This window comes from Chiloscyllium plagiosum, chromosome 23 (assembly GCF_004010195.1).
Source record: "Chiloscyllium plagiosum isolate BGI_BamShark_2017 chromosome 23, ASM401019v2, whole genome shotgun sequence".
In the NCBI taxonomy this organism is placed as follows: Eukaryota; Metazoa; Chordata; class Chondrichthyes; order Orectolobiformes; family Hemiscylliidae; genus Chiloscyllium; species Chiloscyllium plagiosum.
In genome coordinates this window covers 38,941,184-38,956,580 of record NC_057732.1, presented here as the reverse complement: position 1 = coordinate 38,956,580, position 15,397 = coordinate 38,941,184, and the positions used below count along the sequence as shown (strand labels likewise).

At 42.6% G+C, this 15,397-nt stretch overlaps 1 long non-coding RNA gene across 1 annotated transcript; it reads left to right on the top strand.

Annotated features, from left to right (window-relative positions):
* Window positions 1-11,502: 11,502 nt before the first annotated feature.
* LOC122561798 lies at window positions 11,503-14,991 on the top strand. Its single transcript, XR_006315108.1, has 3 exons — window positions 11,503-11,654; window positions 12,908-12,968; window positions 14,590-14,991. It is a non-coding gene; the product is annotated as an uncharacterized LOC122561798 (long non-coding RNA).
* Window positions 14,992-15,397: the final 406 nt, after the last annotated feature.

Sequence of the window (15,397 nt, the reverse complement as noted above, 5' to 3'; positions counted from 1 at the left end):
GCTAGGTCACGGATTTCATCTTGTCCATGAATAATAAATTAATTAGGAGACACCTCAACTGTGAGGCTTAAATATCAAGCCAGATTGATTCTGAATTCCCCTGCACCCAGTCACCAACATATGTTAATGAAGCACTTGTTTGTTATTTCTTCAAATCCGGAAGATCCACCCCTCCCTCAGCCTGCAAAAGCTGCAATTTAGTGAATTAGAGGACACCTATGGCACCAAATAAAGGACCCTAGTCAACATTAATCCTCCGTAATACTAGATAACAATAATGGGAGCATTCTCATGGGATATAGCAGTCGGGGAAGGAAATTCATCTTAATCAGGGCCATTCGGCCCAACCATGATAACGGTAACCCCTCCCACCGCTGCAAATCCTGTTTTATCCTCTCTAGTAATTGTAGAAAATTAGCCTTATACAGCTGGCGGAAGGAAGCAGCAATAAAAATTCCCAGATACAAAAAACCTTTTAGTGACCATCTAAATGGGAATTGCATTCTATCCTTCAGATTAGGCACCTCCACTAATCCCCCCATCCTGTAAACCAAAAAACTACCATATGAATGAATTGTTTGGATCAGTTGGGGAACAGATTTTTACGGATCGGCCAAGAATAAAAGGACATCGTCTGCATATAGGGTGATCTTATGCTCCCCCATTCCTACCTTTGGCGCTACTATTTCAGAGTCCTTTCTGATAGTTTTAGCTAACTCTTCAATTGCCAACGTAAGTAGCAGCGATAATAAAGGACTCCCCTGTCGACTACCTCTTCTAATATTAAAATTATTTGACTTATCACTGTTTGTAATAACTGCTGCCTTAGGATCCTTATACAGTACTGCTACCCATCTGGCAAAGGATCGCCCCCAAACCAAAACGCTCTAGAATCTCAAATAGATAACGGCTATTCTCTATGTTCTATCCGATCAAAGGTCTTTTCTGTATCTAAGGAGACCACCAATCCCAGAATCAATCTTTGCTGACATACCTGCAGTGTATTCAGTACTCTCCTAATATGGTTAGAGGAACTGCAGTTCTTAACAAAACCTGTCTGGTCTTCTTTTACAATATGACGCAGAACCTTCTCCAAAGATAAAATTTTAAAATCTACATTCAGTAGCGAGATTGGTCTACATGAAGTACATTCTTCGGAGTCCTGCCCTTTCTTTAAAATAAGGGAGATATTAGCCTCCCTAAGAGTGGGCAGCAAACAATCCTGTGTATAAAAGTATTTGTACATCCCCAGAAGTGGTTCCACTAATATGTTTATGAATTCCTTATAGAATTCAGTTGGGAATCCATCTGGCCCCAGTGCTTTGCCACCTTACTGCTTCCTGCATTTCCTGAACTGTTAGAGGCACATTCAAAAGGGAAACCTGCTCCTTACTTACATTGGGGAGGTCCAGATTTTCAAAGAAGGACTGCATTCCCATTGTACTATCTTCACTCCCCTCCGACCGATATAGCTCTCCAAAATTTTCCCTAAACATAGCATTGATTTTTTTCAGTTCACAGGTAATTGTACCAACCTTCTCCCTAACAGCTGTAATAGATTGGGAGGCTTTTATCCTCCTAGTTAAATAAGCCAGATAGTTACCAGGCTTATCTCTGAATTCAAACAGTCTTTGAAAAGGAGATCTCTTTTTTAGCCACTTGTGTGTGTATTGAGTTGAGGACAGCCCGGAGCCTATGACCCACTGACATTTAACCAATGATGGCTTGTTATAATATGTTTTCTCAGCTACCTTCAGTCAGGCCTCTTGCATCCCCTGCAGCAGGGGATACGAGATGCCTGACTGAAGATAGCTGAGAAAACATATTATAGTCATTTATAGTTGTCGAATATGAAAAGTTAGACCTCATAAAGTGGCCTCCTAAAGTATTGCCGGATTACTAGACATACCTGAATTAATATCCCAAAAGGTCCTGAATTTTCTTGTAGTATGTTCAATAAATTTACTATCCCCTAACAAAAATGAATCCATGTGCCAGTGACATGCACTCGCTCCATTACCCTTAGCTTTAATATCTATAGTGGCGCATGATCCGAAACAGCTATATTCCCTATTTTACATGCAAATAATCTGTCCAGACCATCAGTTGGCATAAAAAACATATCGATTCATGTATGACATTTGTGTGGGTTGGAATAGAACGTGAAGTCTCTTCTGTTATGGTGGAGATACCTCCACACATCCACTAGTCCCAACTCTTCACAGATATCCACCAAGTGCTTAGACTGCGCGGGTGTACCTGCCAGGCCTCTTGGCACCCTGTCAATCTCGGGATCTATTAGGCGATTAAAATCCCCTCCTATAATCATACGGCGAACCCCAAGATTAATTAATTTAGCCACTGCATCAATTAGAAATTTAAGAGGGTGTGCTGGGGGACAATATATATTCAAAACACTGTATTCTTCTCCATGTATTAGGGCTTTAAGAATGATAAATTGTCCATGTTCATCCTTAATCTGCTCCGTTATCTGGAAAGGGAGGTTCCTTCTTTTCAGTATAGCCACTCCTCTACTCTTAGAGCTGAAGGATGAAAAAAACACCCTGTCATAACCCCCCTGCTGCAGTTTCAGATGTTCCTTGTCAGTTGGGTGCGTCTCTTGCAGCAGGGCAATATCCACCCCTTCCTTACTAAAGCTCGACAAGACCTTCTTTCTTTTAACAGGAGAATGGCTCCCTTTTATATTCCAGGTGCACCACCTGAACAAATCACTAACCATGGTCATCCAGGGCAGCCTATGGTTTCCCAGGAGGAAGGAATGTATCTGAGGTGTGATGAGTTACAAAGATACTAAATCTATGAAATCTAAAAACTATTCCTATAAAAACAACTACATCTAAAAACAACACTACATTTAACTGAAACAAACACCCAAATAATCCCCCATTCACTTGAGATCTTTCCAATCTTTATTACCATCTTAACTCCCTCTAGTTGAGGCTGCGCCCTATCCCCAGGCAGTTCACAAACGAGGAAAACTTGCTATTTACATTCTGAAACAGTGGATACCAATCCCCCCCGTCATCTTAGTCACAAATACAGTCACCCCAAATGTAAGATCAAAAAAAGCAGTAAGAAAAAATCTAGATAACTCAGAACACTTCAACCCCATGGCATCAATGTCGACTTCAACAGTTTCCTCATTTCCCCTTCCCCCACCTCACCCTAGTTCCAAACTTCCAGCTCAGCACTGTCCCCATGACTTGTCCAGACTTCTCCTACCTGCCTATCTCCTTTTCCACCTATCCACTCCACCCTCTCCTCTCTGACCTATCACCTTCATCCCCTCCCCCACTCACCTATTGTACTCTATTCTACTTTCTCCCCACCCCCACCCTCCTCTAGCTTATCTCTCCACGCTTCAGGCTCTCTGCCTTTATTCCTGATGAAGGGCTTTTGCCCGAAACGTCGATTTCGCTGCTCATTGGATGCTGCCTGAACTGCTGTGCTCTTCCAGCACCACTAATCCAGAATCTAGATAATATCCAACCGACTGATATATAAGATAGTTCCAATTTTACAAAGAAACCAAAAAATGTACAACCAATAACCACAAAAAAAGGGAAGAGGGGAAGGGGGAGAGGGAAATAGGAAGGGGAGGGTAATTAAAATAAAACCCCAAACCAATGTCCACAATAATGGCCCCTCCCCTCCAATCCCAACTCAGGTCCTTCATTTCAGAGACTTCACAAAGTCTTTTCTGCGGAGTCAAAAGTATATACCGACCCCCGTGGACGAGACGCAACACGGTCGGGTACCTCATGGACTATTGGACGTTTAGGTCCCTTAATTCTTTTTTAACATCATCAAATGTCCTTCTCCTCTTGACCAGGGCTCCTGAAAAATCATGAAAAAACATTATCCTTGAGTCTTTGCACATTGAAGCTTGTGAGTTTCTTCCCAGTCTTCTTGCTGCTTCTACTATTAACTGTTTTTCTCTATAAAGTTAAAAATCACACAACACCAGGTTATAGTCCAACAGGTTTAATTGGAAGCACACTAGCTTTCGGAGCGACGCTCCTTCATCAGGTGATTGTGGAGGGCTCGATCGTAACACAGAATTTATAGAAAAAATTTGGAGTGTGATGTAACTGAAATTATACATTGAAAAATTGATTGTCTGTTAAGCCTTTCATCTGTTAGAATACAGTGATAGTTTCACTTCTTTCATGTGTAAAGATGTAGTTGTTTTTCTCTATAGTACAGGAGCTGCAGTAGGACCGCTAGGGGGGCGGTCTAGCCTGGAGCTGCACATTGCGATCCAGTGGGCCCGCTCCACGCTTACCAGGACTGACTCCAACTCTAACTGTAGGAACTTCGGGAGCCATCCCTACAGGAAGTCAACGAGGTTTTCGCCTTCTTCGCGTTCCAGGACCCATAAGCTTTTCCTTCTATTTTTATTTTCTAGATCATCGACTTGATCCTGAAGGACCCGAACCTGGTCTTCCAGCATTCGGGTCCTTCCTCCCGAGACCTCCGCCAGGATCTCCGATGCCGCAGTCCTCTCCTCCACTGCCTCTAGTCTTCGTCCCAAGATCTGGATTTCCTGCTCATGTTTTTTCAGCATGGCAGATAATGGTTCCACTGCTGCTTGAATCCACTCTCGGAGTTTAGCAAACTCCAAGAGTAAGTGCTACTGTCCTGCTGGATCTGGAGGGGCCGTCTCCAGAGGCTGAGCACTGGCTGCAGGCAGCCCCGACGCAGTAGGGGAGTGCCCTGTCTGCTGTCCTCCTTCCGGCTCCTTTCCTTTACCAGTCTTCATCCTGGCCTGATGGTGTCTCAGGTGATTTCAACAGCTCCAAATAATCAGTAAGTTTAAATTAATACTTTTTTCTCCTTGGAGTGGTTGAAAGTGGGGTGGGGGTAAATGTTCACCTTGCCCAAGGGTATGGCACAGAGCCCAGCACAGCAGACCATTCAGACTGCAGTCATCTTAGATCTCCCCATAAAGCAAAATCTTAAATTATATCAGTTGTCTTGTACCTTTTTTTATGTTTCCAATGTAATTTCTTTTTAGTAACATAGTAAGTCAAAATGTCAGTGTTCCAGTAATGTCCTCAATACCACTATTTATTGCCTGTATAATCACTCACCACACTGTGATATAAACATATGGTTGGCTAATGTCTCTTCATCACTGGATCAATATATCTGAATAACCTCCTAACACCATGGCAAAAGTGCCTTCATCCTACCTTCTGAAATGAAGTTAGGCTAGAAATGCTAAGAGATGTCATGTCTATAACAAATGAAGTGGGTGCTCAACAGACAAAGTCCACAAAAGCTGATGCACTCCACAATACACTAAAATAATATATAATATTCAATGTAAAACAACCCATAACTTGAATTTTTTAAATAAGAAAATGTTATCTGCCATCACAAAAGGAATGCTAGTTCAAACGTTGTGGAATTCTGAACTGCATCTTACATGAAACTAACTGGTTCTTCCCATGTCCTGTTGTAACGTTTTGATTCATTTATAGGATGTAGGCATTGCAGGTTAGGTCACCATTTATTGCCCAGAGGTCAGTTAAAATTCATTGCAATGGATCTGGAGTCACATGTAGACCCAGCCCAAGTAAGGAGAGCAATCCCTTTCCCTAAAGGATATTAGAGAACCGATGTGTTTTCACCACAATCATGTTCATCATTGAAATAACTCCACCTTGGCTAGTATGCACTGAAAAATTGTACAAGGTGACAATACCCTAAATGGCAGTCTTGTATATTAGTACAAACCTTATGGGTATTAACTGTAGCATACTTTTGAGAATCCTCATCTTACTGCAGTTGCAACTACGCATGGCTCAAGTCCAGCTTTGTGAAGGAGAGCTCCATGCCCCCACCCACCACCAGCTTTGAATATAAATCCTCTGTGCGAATGATTGGGTATTCATCCAGCTGCGAAAAATGGTTTATCATTTGTTTAAAAACCCATTGGCTTCATAATTGGTATAACAGGTTCTGCAAGATGATTTGCTTTCCAGCCTCCTGATTTCTGCCTCTGTTTTTGCCCAAATGGCACTGAGTAGGCCTTGCAGAATCAGGGAATTGCTTCTTGGTCAATATGCAAGGTGACTTTGGCTCCTTTGATAGTCCCTAGACCTTCCTGAAAAACGTCCAGGTATTTAATTAGGACTCAGGCAGCCATTTACATTTTGTAACTGTATTTGTAAAATCCCTTTGGATTGTTCCTAACCCAATTTATCAGTTATCTCATGTCCCCTTTCTGCCCTCCTGATTTTCCTCTTAAGTATACTTCTACTGCCTCCATACTCTAAGGATTCACTCGATCCCAGCTGTCTATACCTGACATAAGCTTCCTTCTTTTGACCAAAACCACAATTTCTCTCGTCATCCAGAATTCCCTACCCGTTCAGCCTTGCCCTTTACACCAACAGCAACATACAGTCTCTGGACTCTCATTATTTCATTTTTGAAGGCTTCCCATTTTCCAGCCATCCCTTTCCCTGCAAACATCCACCCTCAGTCAACTTGTGAAAGCTCTTGCCTAATACCGTCAAAATTGGCCTTCCTTCAATTTAGAACTTCGACTTTAGGTCCGGTCTATCCATTCCATCACTATCTTAAAACTAACAGAATTACAGTCACTGGCTCCAAAGTGCTACCCCACTCAGTCACCTGCGCTGCCTTACTTCCCAAGAGTAGATCAAGATTGCACCTCCTCTAGTAGGTACATTCACATACTGAATCAGAAAGTTTCCTCTTACACACTTAGCAAATTTCTCTCCATCCAAGCCGTTAACGCTATGGCAGACCCAGTCTATGTTTGGAAAGTTAAAATCCCCTACCATAATCACCCTATTATTCTTAGAGAAAACTGAGATCTTCTTACAAATTTGTTTCTCAATTTCCCACTGACTCTTGAGGGGTCTATACTCCAATCCTAATAAGGTGATCATCCCTTTCTTATTTCTCAGTTCCAACCAAATAACTTTCCTGGATGTATTTCAGGGATATCCTCCTTAAGTACAGCCATAATGTTATCCCTAATGATACTCTCCCTCCTCTCTTGCCCCCTTTCTATTCTTTCTATGGCATTTATACCCTGGAACATTAAGCTGCCAATCCTGTGCATCCCTGAGCCACGTCTCTGTAATGGCTATGATATTCCAGTCCAATGAGAGAAATTGTGGTTTTGGTCAAAAGAAGGAAGCCTAGGTCAGGTATAGACAGCTGGGATCAAGTGAATCCTCAGAGTATGAAGGCAGTAGAAGTATACTTAAGAGGAAAATCAGGAGGGCAGAAAGGGCACATAAATTGGGTTAAGAAGAATCCAAAGGGATTTGACAAATACAGTTACAAAATGTAAATGGCTGCCTGAGTGAAGTCCTATTAAATAGCACCATCGTGTTTTTGATTTTTTTGTCTTACTTGTTCGGCTTCTTGCATTGCAATAAATGCAGTTTAATTTATTAGTCGGAAGTCGTTTCTGCTTTGTTCCTGCCTGCCCTGACTATTTGACTTGCTCCTTTTCCCAACTGCACCAGTCTCAGACTAATCTCCTTTCTCACTGTCTGCCTGGCTAACACTCCACGCAACTCATCCCCCGCCCACCCAATCCACCTCACCCCACCCATAAAACTACTTTAGATGCTCCAGAGCACATGGAGCCAATCTCCCTGCCAGTATATTAATCCCTGTCCAATTCATGTGCAATCCATCCTTCTTATACCGGTCACTTCTACCCCAGAAGAGATTGCAATGATCCAAAAATGTGATTCCTTCTCCCTTGCACCACCTCTTCAGCTATGCATTCATCTGCTCCATCCTCCTATTCCTACCCTCACTAGCTGGTGGTACTGGGAGTAATCCAGATATTACTACCCTTGAGAACCTCTTTTTGAAATTGCTGTCTAACTTCCTATATTCTCTCCTCAGAATCTCATCCTTTTCTCTTCCTATGTCATCAGTTCCAATGTGTACAATGACCTCCTGATGCTCCCTCTCCCCTTTGAGAATATTCTACACCCTCTTAGAGATATCCTTTATTCTGTTACCAGGGTTGAAACACATGATCTTGATGTCTTGTTGTCGCCACAGAAACATCAGTCTGTTCCTCTGACTATCCAGTCCCCTATCACAATCGATCACTTAGAACCTGACATATGCCTTGTTACATTAGAGCCAGTCTCAGTACCAGAAACCTGGCTGTCAATGCTGCATTCCCCAGACAGTGCATCACTCCCCACATTTTCCAAAACCAGAAGTTACAAGACACCAGGTTGATGCTGCCTGAATTTCTGTGCTCTTCCAGCACCACTAATCTAGAATCTGGTTTCCAGCATCTGCAGTCATTGTTTTTACCAGGTTATAGTCCAACAGGTTTATGTGAAATAGCTTTCGGAGTGCCGCTCCTTCATCGGGTGAAGTGGAGGGAAGCATAGAATTTATAGGCATGACTCTTATGCCTAATGTATTATGCCAGCCATTTGGTTTGTCATTAGTACCATCGTGTTTTTGATTTTTTTGTAAATTCTGCCTTAATTAATCGGATCACAGGTTATCCCTTCACTTGCTGTTCTGTTGACACTTTACTCACACCATTTGCCACACCTGCAACGACTTGTTATTCAGCCTGTCAACACTCCACTCGCACCATTTGTACTATCTTTTGACACTCTTAATTTGCAATGATCTCTCCACCAACAAGTTCTGTGCCTGTGCTCTTCCTTCCAGTTCACCTGAAGGAACAGCAATTGAAAAACTTTTGCGATTTCACATAAACCTGTTGGACTATAAACTGGTGTCTTGTGAGTTCTGACCTTGTCCATCCCAGTCCAACACCAGCAATTCCACATCACATTTTCCAAACAGCATACTTGTTTGAGATGGGGATAGCCACAGGAGACTTCTGCACTACCTGCCTCTCCTCCCTTTCCTAGAAGTAACCCATCTACCTGACCATATCTGCAGTTTTTCTACCTTGCTGCAACTGCCATCCATCACATCCCCTAGCTCCTGTAAATTCCTCATTGCCTTTAACTGCTGCTCCAACTGATCCATGCAATATGATAGGATTCACAACCAAACACGCTTCCTTCAGACATAATAATCAGTAACATGGAAACTCTCCCCAATCTCCCACATCCAACAGGAAGAGTGCATCACTCTACTAAAGGCTATTTTGCACATTTAAGATCTACAGACCCAGAAAATAGCACTGCTCCAGGTTAACTTACTACCTATGTGTTATATTTTTAATGTTTAATTTTTTAGTACTTTTAGACTGAAAGACGTTGGAGGAAAATTTGGCCTTTCCTGACTGCTCCACTAGTCAGTCATGGCCAATATGTTTCTCAACTCCACTCTCCTATCTTCTTCCATACCTTTGATCCCCTTACCTATCTATCTCTGTCTTAAATACACTCAATGAATTGGGGTCCAAGACTGCTCACAATATTCCAAACATAGTTTGACTAGAGCCTCATCAGCACCTCTCTGCTTTTGTATTCTAGCCCTCTTGAAATGAATGTTAACATTGCATTTGCCTTACTAATTGCCAAGTGAACCTGCACGCTAAAGAGTCATAGAGATGTACAGCACGGAATCAGACCCCTCCATCCAATTTAACCTTAACAGAAACCTAAACTAGGTCTCCCAAGTCCCTTTGCACTTCAGATTTCTGAAGCCTTTCCCATTTATGCGTCTATGCCTCTATTCTTCCTATTAAAGTGTATAACCTCACACTTTTCCATATTCTATTCCATTTGCCTCTTCTTTGCCCACTCTCTCAACCTGTCCAAGTTCTTCTGCAGCTTTCCCCCTACCTCAACACTGCCTGTCCCTCCACCTATCTTTGTGTCATCTGCACACTTAGCAACAATGCCTTCAGTTCCATTGGCTAGATCGTTACTGTATAATGTGAATAGTTGTGATCCCAACACCAACTCCTAAGGAACTCCACCAGTCACTGGCTGCCTTGCTCAAAAAGACCCCTTTATCTCTACTGTCTGTCATCAGTCAGTCAGCCAGCCAATCCTCTATTCATGACAGTATCTTGGCCCCTAACACCATGGTCATTATTTGGCAGCCTCCTGTGTAAAACCTTGTCAAAGGCCTTCTGGGAACCCAAACAGATCATGTCCACAAGCTCTTCTTTGCTTAACTTGCTTGTTAACTCTTCAAAGAATTCTAACAGATTTGTTGAGCATGATCTCCCCTTGATGAAGCTGTGCTTTTATTAAAAGCATGTGCTGCATAAAAATACCAGCCAATTGGATCAGATTGGCTTCTCACCATGGTGGTAGAGTGATGTGGATGGTGGGAGTTGCTGTGATTTTGGGGATATTTAAGATTACAATAATATCTCAAATGCTCTAATTTAATGCTGAAAAATGTTAGGAAGAGATAGAATTATGTTGATACTGCTTCCCAATGGCTTCACCCTTACCTAGTTATCTCCTCCAACTTGAGCACCATCCAAGATTTACTGCAGCCCTCCAGTTCTGAATTCTGTGTATTCCTAGTGTTCCATCACTGATGGCTGTGCCTTTAGTTGCTTTGGCCCCAGTAACCACCCTGTCCAAACTTTCTCAAAGGCAGTTAGGGACTGGCAACAGTTGCTGGTCTTGCCACCCATGCTCATTTTGTAAAGAGTCAAACTAAGCTCTGCCATTCTTTCCTGAAAGATCTTTGAGCCTGTGTAACAAATTGGTACAATTTTTCTACAAAGCGGCTTGATATTTTTTAATCAATCTGGTCAGATCTGCTATTATACACCTCTGGAGAAGATAGGAATTGAGTCCAAACCTCTTAGCTCAGAGATAAGAACTACACCCCAAGAGCTCTCATTACATATAAGCTATATACATACTTTAAAGGACACTGGATTTGAAAGGTTAACTCCGCTTTGTCTCCACAGATGCTGCCAAACCTGCCGAGCTTCTCAACAACTTCTGGTTTTGTTCTATGTAAATGTAAATCATTTATTGTTGTCCCGCTGTTCAGGCTGTTAAGCACGGGCGGCACAGTGGCCTAGTGGTTAGCACTGCTGCCTCACAGCACCAGGGACCTGGGCAACTTTGCATCTTATCCCCGTGTCTGTGTGGGCTTCCTCCTACAGTCCAAAGATGTGCAGGTTAGGTGGGTTGGTCCATAGTGTCCAGGGATGTGTAGATTAGAACATAGAACATAGAACAATACAGTGCAGAATAGGCCCTTCGGCTTTTCATGTTGCGCCAACCTGTGAACTATTCTCAGCTCGTTCCCCTACATTATCCCATCATCATCCACGTGCTTATCCAAGGATTGTTTAAATCTCCCTAATGTGGCTAACTACATTGGCAGGTATGGCATTCCACACCTGTACCACTCTGAGTAAAGTAGGTTAGTTGGATTAATCATGGGAGATGTAGAGGGTAGGTATGGGCGGCATGCTGTTCGGAGGGTCAGTGTGAACTCGATGGGCTGAAGAGCCTGCTTCCACACTGCACTGATTCTAAGATCTACACCAGGAGGTGGAGAGTGATGAGGTGCTTTCCGAGCTCTCAGTGATTGGTTCAGAGCGGACTATAAAAGGCTGCTCTCGGAGTTGTTTGTTCTTTTTCACGGCGGGCGTTGCCCCGAAAGGGGCAAGATGCTTTCTGCTGTCCTCCATCTTTTTCAAGGTAAGATCTCTATTCGGGGGGCTCCTTATTGCAGGAGCTTCCCTCCGACTTTGTGTTAATTCCATCTGTTTTATTTTCCGTGTCGTTTCCACGACTTCCCGCGTCTCCCTCCCTGCACCCCAAAACTAACTTGGATAGGAATCCCCAAGGAGTCACTGCACTTTGTCTAACTCTTTCGGTATTTTTTGTCATATTTCTCTCCTACCTTGAGTTAGTAGTTTTCCCTGCGTCACGTCAACCGAATGAAAACGAAACTGGGCGATTCCTGTAGCAACGATCAATGTCGAATTGGTGACTGACCATAACATTTCTTTAGGACCATATGCAGCCCCCTCACCCAGCGGAAACGGGGGTCTCTCCGTGTGTTTGTACATCCTAACGTTAACCAGTGTTGCACCGAACTAACCAACACCCCACCCTGATCTCATTCCGAGATCACATAACACTCCTGGTGTTTCCGCTTTTAAAAAGCTGCACCATTTCACCTTTCCTCCTAAAATATCGAAGAAAAAAACCCCACTCCTTCTAGTGAAGGATAGAATATCTACAGTGAGGATGCAGGCCATTCGGCCCACTGATCCACACACTGACCCTCCGACGAACATGCCACCCAGACCCACCCCCACCTTGCATTTCCCATGGCTAATCCACGCATCCCTGGACACTATGGGCAATTTGGCACAACCGATCCACCTAACATGTGCATCATTGCACTGTGGGAGGAACTCATGCAGAGATGGTAATAATAATAGACAAACTCCACAGGACAATCACCCAAAGTGGGGATGGAACTCAGGACCCTGGCATTCTGATGCAGCTGTGTGAACCACTGACCTACCCTGCCATTGTGAAGCAGTACCTTGATTCTAGGTTAAAGGAATCGAAGTATCCTGTGTTTGGGTGTGGGTTTCCAAGTTCCTCTCCAGAGGTTGGAGTACTTATTTCAGGATTGCATTCCAAAGCAGTTTTGAAAGGTCGCTGTGCAGATTCTGTCTGCCTTAGGTGACTGTAAGAGCCCTTTGGGTGCTATTCACTCAATTATTTGCAGTGTCCCAGTAAACAATTATGTTAATGCCTAAAATAGACTTTTGTATTTGATTGCTGGGAGCAGATTTTACTGTCACCTTACAAAAGCAACTAGACTTGTAAGTATCCAAATAACTGAATTGCTTTGTTGTTTTTGACCTTGTGAAATATGCTATGTAAACATGTCTTTATTTACTACTAACTACTTGCATCTTTTTTCCCCCCAGGGATTTCCTTCTTTTCCTCCACATGTTCTTGCTTGCAGTAGTTAACTTTTTTAGTTTCATGGTGAGTACTTTATCTACAGCACACATGTTCTGAAGGTTGGTGGGAATGTTGCAGCCCATACAATGTTTCCTATTTGGATAAGTTTCAAGATATGATTAGCTTTGGTAAAAATGGGGGGGAAAAAAGCTGGTAGTTCTAAAGGAAGATTTGGTATTGGGACCTGGGGTCAAGTCTGATCTGAAAATAACCAGGATAATGGAGTACAGTGTTTATAGAATCCTCTTTTGTTTTTGCATTTAGACAAATATTCAAAAGGTATTTGTCATAACAGTGGAATGTTGCTGTTTACTGTTACTCTAATTCATTAGAAGTAGTTTCATATCCTGGATAATTGATGGTTCTCCACATCCATGATTCCACTGTTCTGTTGCTAATACAAAGCTTATGTTACACTCTGCTTGTTCCCTATGAAAATGAGCTGGGACATAGTAAAAGGGAGCCTGCAACTTGCATGTCTTCCTCCAATACTCTTTTTTATTTTAGACTAAGTACATGGGGAACCTCTATTGTCTGAATGGGATGGGTGGGCACTATTTCATTCGGATAATTGATTATTTGGTTAATTGATTAAATGCCTTTCAGCTGGGGCTTGGAGTTTTTGAAGTCTGCTCCCCATTTAGGAGACTGCAGTGGCACACAGCGCACTAGGCCCCACCCCCAACACTGCCCACCAAACCACTTCCTACACCTGCTGCCCCCCAGCACAAAATGCACAAGCTCCTGCCTGCGCCCCCCTGCCCCAACCCTGTCCCACACTACCCCCCCCCCCCCCACCTCCAGGGCAGCCAGACTAGACCCTTCTGTAGAACTCTAGGGAAAGCGGAGAGCAGGAGGTCAGCCATTTGGCAACGGTGCCTGCTTAATCACTAAACAAAGGGAGTGATCACTGTTGGATCTTTGATGTAATGTTTCTATTAGTACCTCTATCTCCTTTTGGATAATCAAGGTTCCTCTGTAATGCTACACCTTTTTTCTCTTTATTCACTTTATTTCTCTAACAAAGATTTGTACCTAGGTACTTTGTACCTAAGATGGTGTCATTAGAGGCAGCTATTGTAAAATCTTTTCACTCTACTCCTGTGTTGGAATACACATGACAAAGGATATTTTATTTGATTCATCCTAGTTTTTTAAAATCATTCATTTTTCCTTGAGGTTGAAGGCATGGATTGGCTAAAGATTGAAGGTTCTACAGGATATCTGTGCAGCCTGGCCTGGAATATGGTGTGGTTTAGATTCCTGCCCAGAGGCAGGCAGAATTGGGTTGACGTATGGATGTGAAATTCTCTGACCTGCCAAAGATCTCCAGTGAGCTAGAATTATCCAGCTGAGATAAATCTCCCAACAGTCTGCAGTGACTCTTCTCCCCACCATTCTAAAAACCTTTTTTAAATAGGAGTAAGCATTTGATCAACACTGTGGTGGCTTTGTTGATGGGATGATGAGTTGGTCAAATCTAAGTAGATGTACTGGTGGATGAAGAGTTGATCTTCAGGTTTCTGGAAGAAATATTGCTGAGCCTGGTTTCAAGAAAGTTGAGGCAGGCTACTCTAATCTGGATCTGTAATGGAATAGTTTCATGTACGTGACATTCTTTTCTATTTTTTTTTTTCCTTGACAGGACAAAAATAGCCTTGCTTCCAGCGGCAAGGAACACTGGTGTCTTTGATGCCAGTGCGCAGAATGGAATGTCCAGAGATGAATGTCTAGATTGGATCCATCTGGAATATTGAGGCCGGGCAGTTGAAGATGAGAAATTATCTTCTTGGTCGGCCTCTGCGCAGCTCTCAAAGCAACGAAACTAATGACCACTCAACCAAAGCAAAACAAAACAACCAAACAAACGACTTTTTTTTTTTATTTTAGCTTATTTTTTTAGTTTGTTTTTTTAGCTTTAGGTTGTCTGCGTTGCTTGGTTCGGTGGGTTGAGAGGCGCCAACCGATAAAGTCAAATGCCTCCTTTTAAGGCTGTACGCATAATTTCTGTCAATTTAAAAATAACAATAAAAAAAGAACTTCTAAATGATTGTCACTTTGTCTAATATTCCAGTGATAAACTAGTTTCCAATGATACTTTTGACTCAACCAATATTGTTTCAAATGTCCCCAAACTGTCCTGCATATTTAATTGTTCATTCCTTAGGCATGGTTTCAAAATCTAGAATTTCAATATCTGACTGCATTGGGATAATTTTTTGAACAAGTTGGAATAGGCTACCACCCATATTTAAGAATTGCTTTTCAAGCAATTGTGGGCTGGTAAGATGGTTTCTGAGACCTGGTGTGCCTGTTCAATAACTTATTACAATCAAAAGTATGATTAAAGACAACAGTAGGTTTATTTTTGGTGGATTGGCATTATATCACTTTCTATTGCCTATGACCCATTATTGGTCACTTAAGGACTTCTTGCCTGTGCCACTGGTACT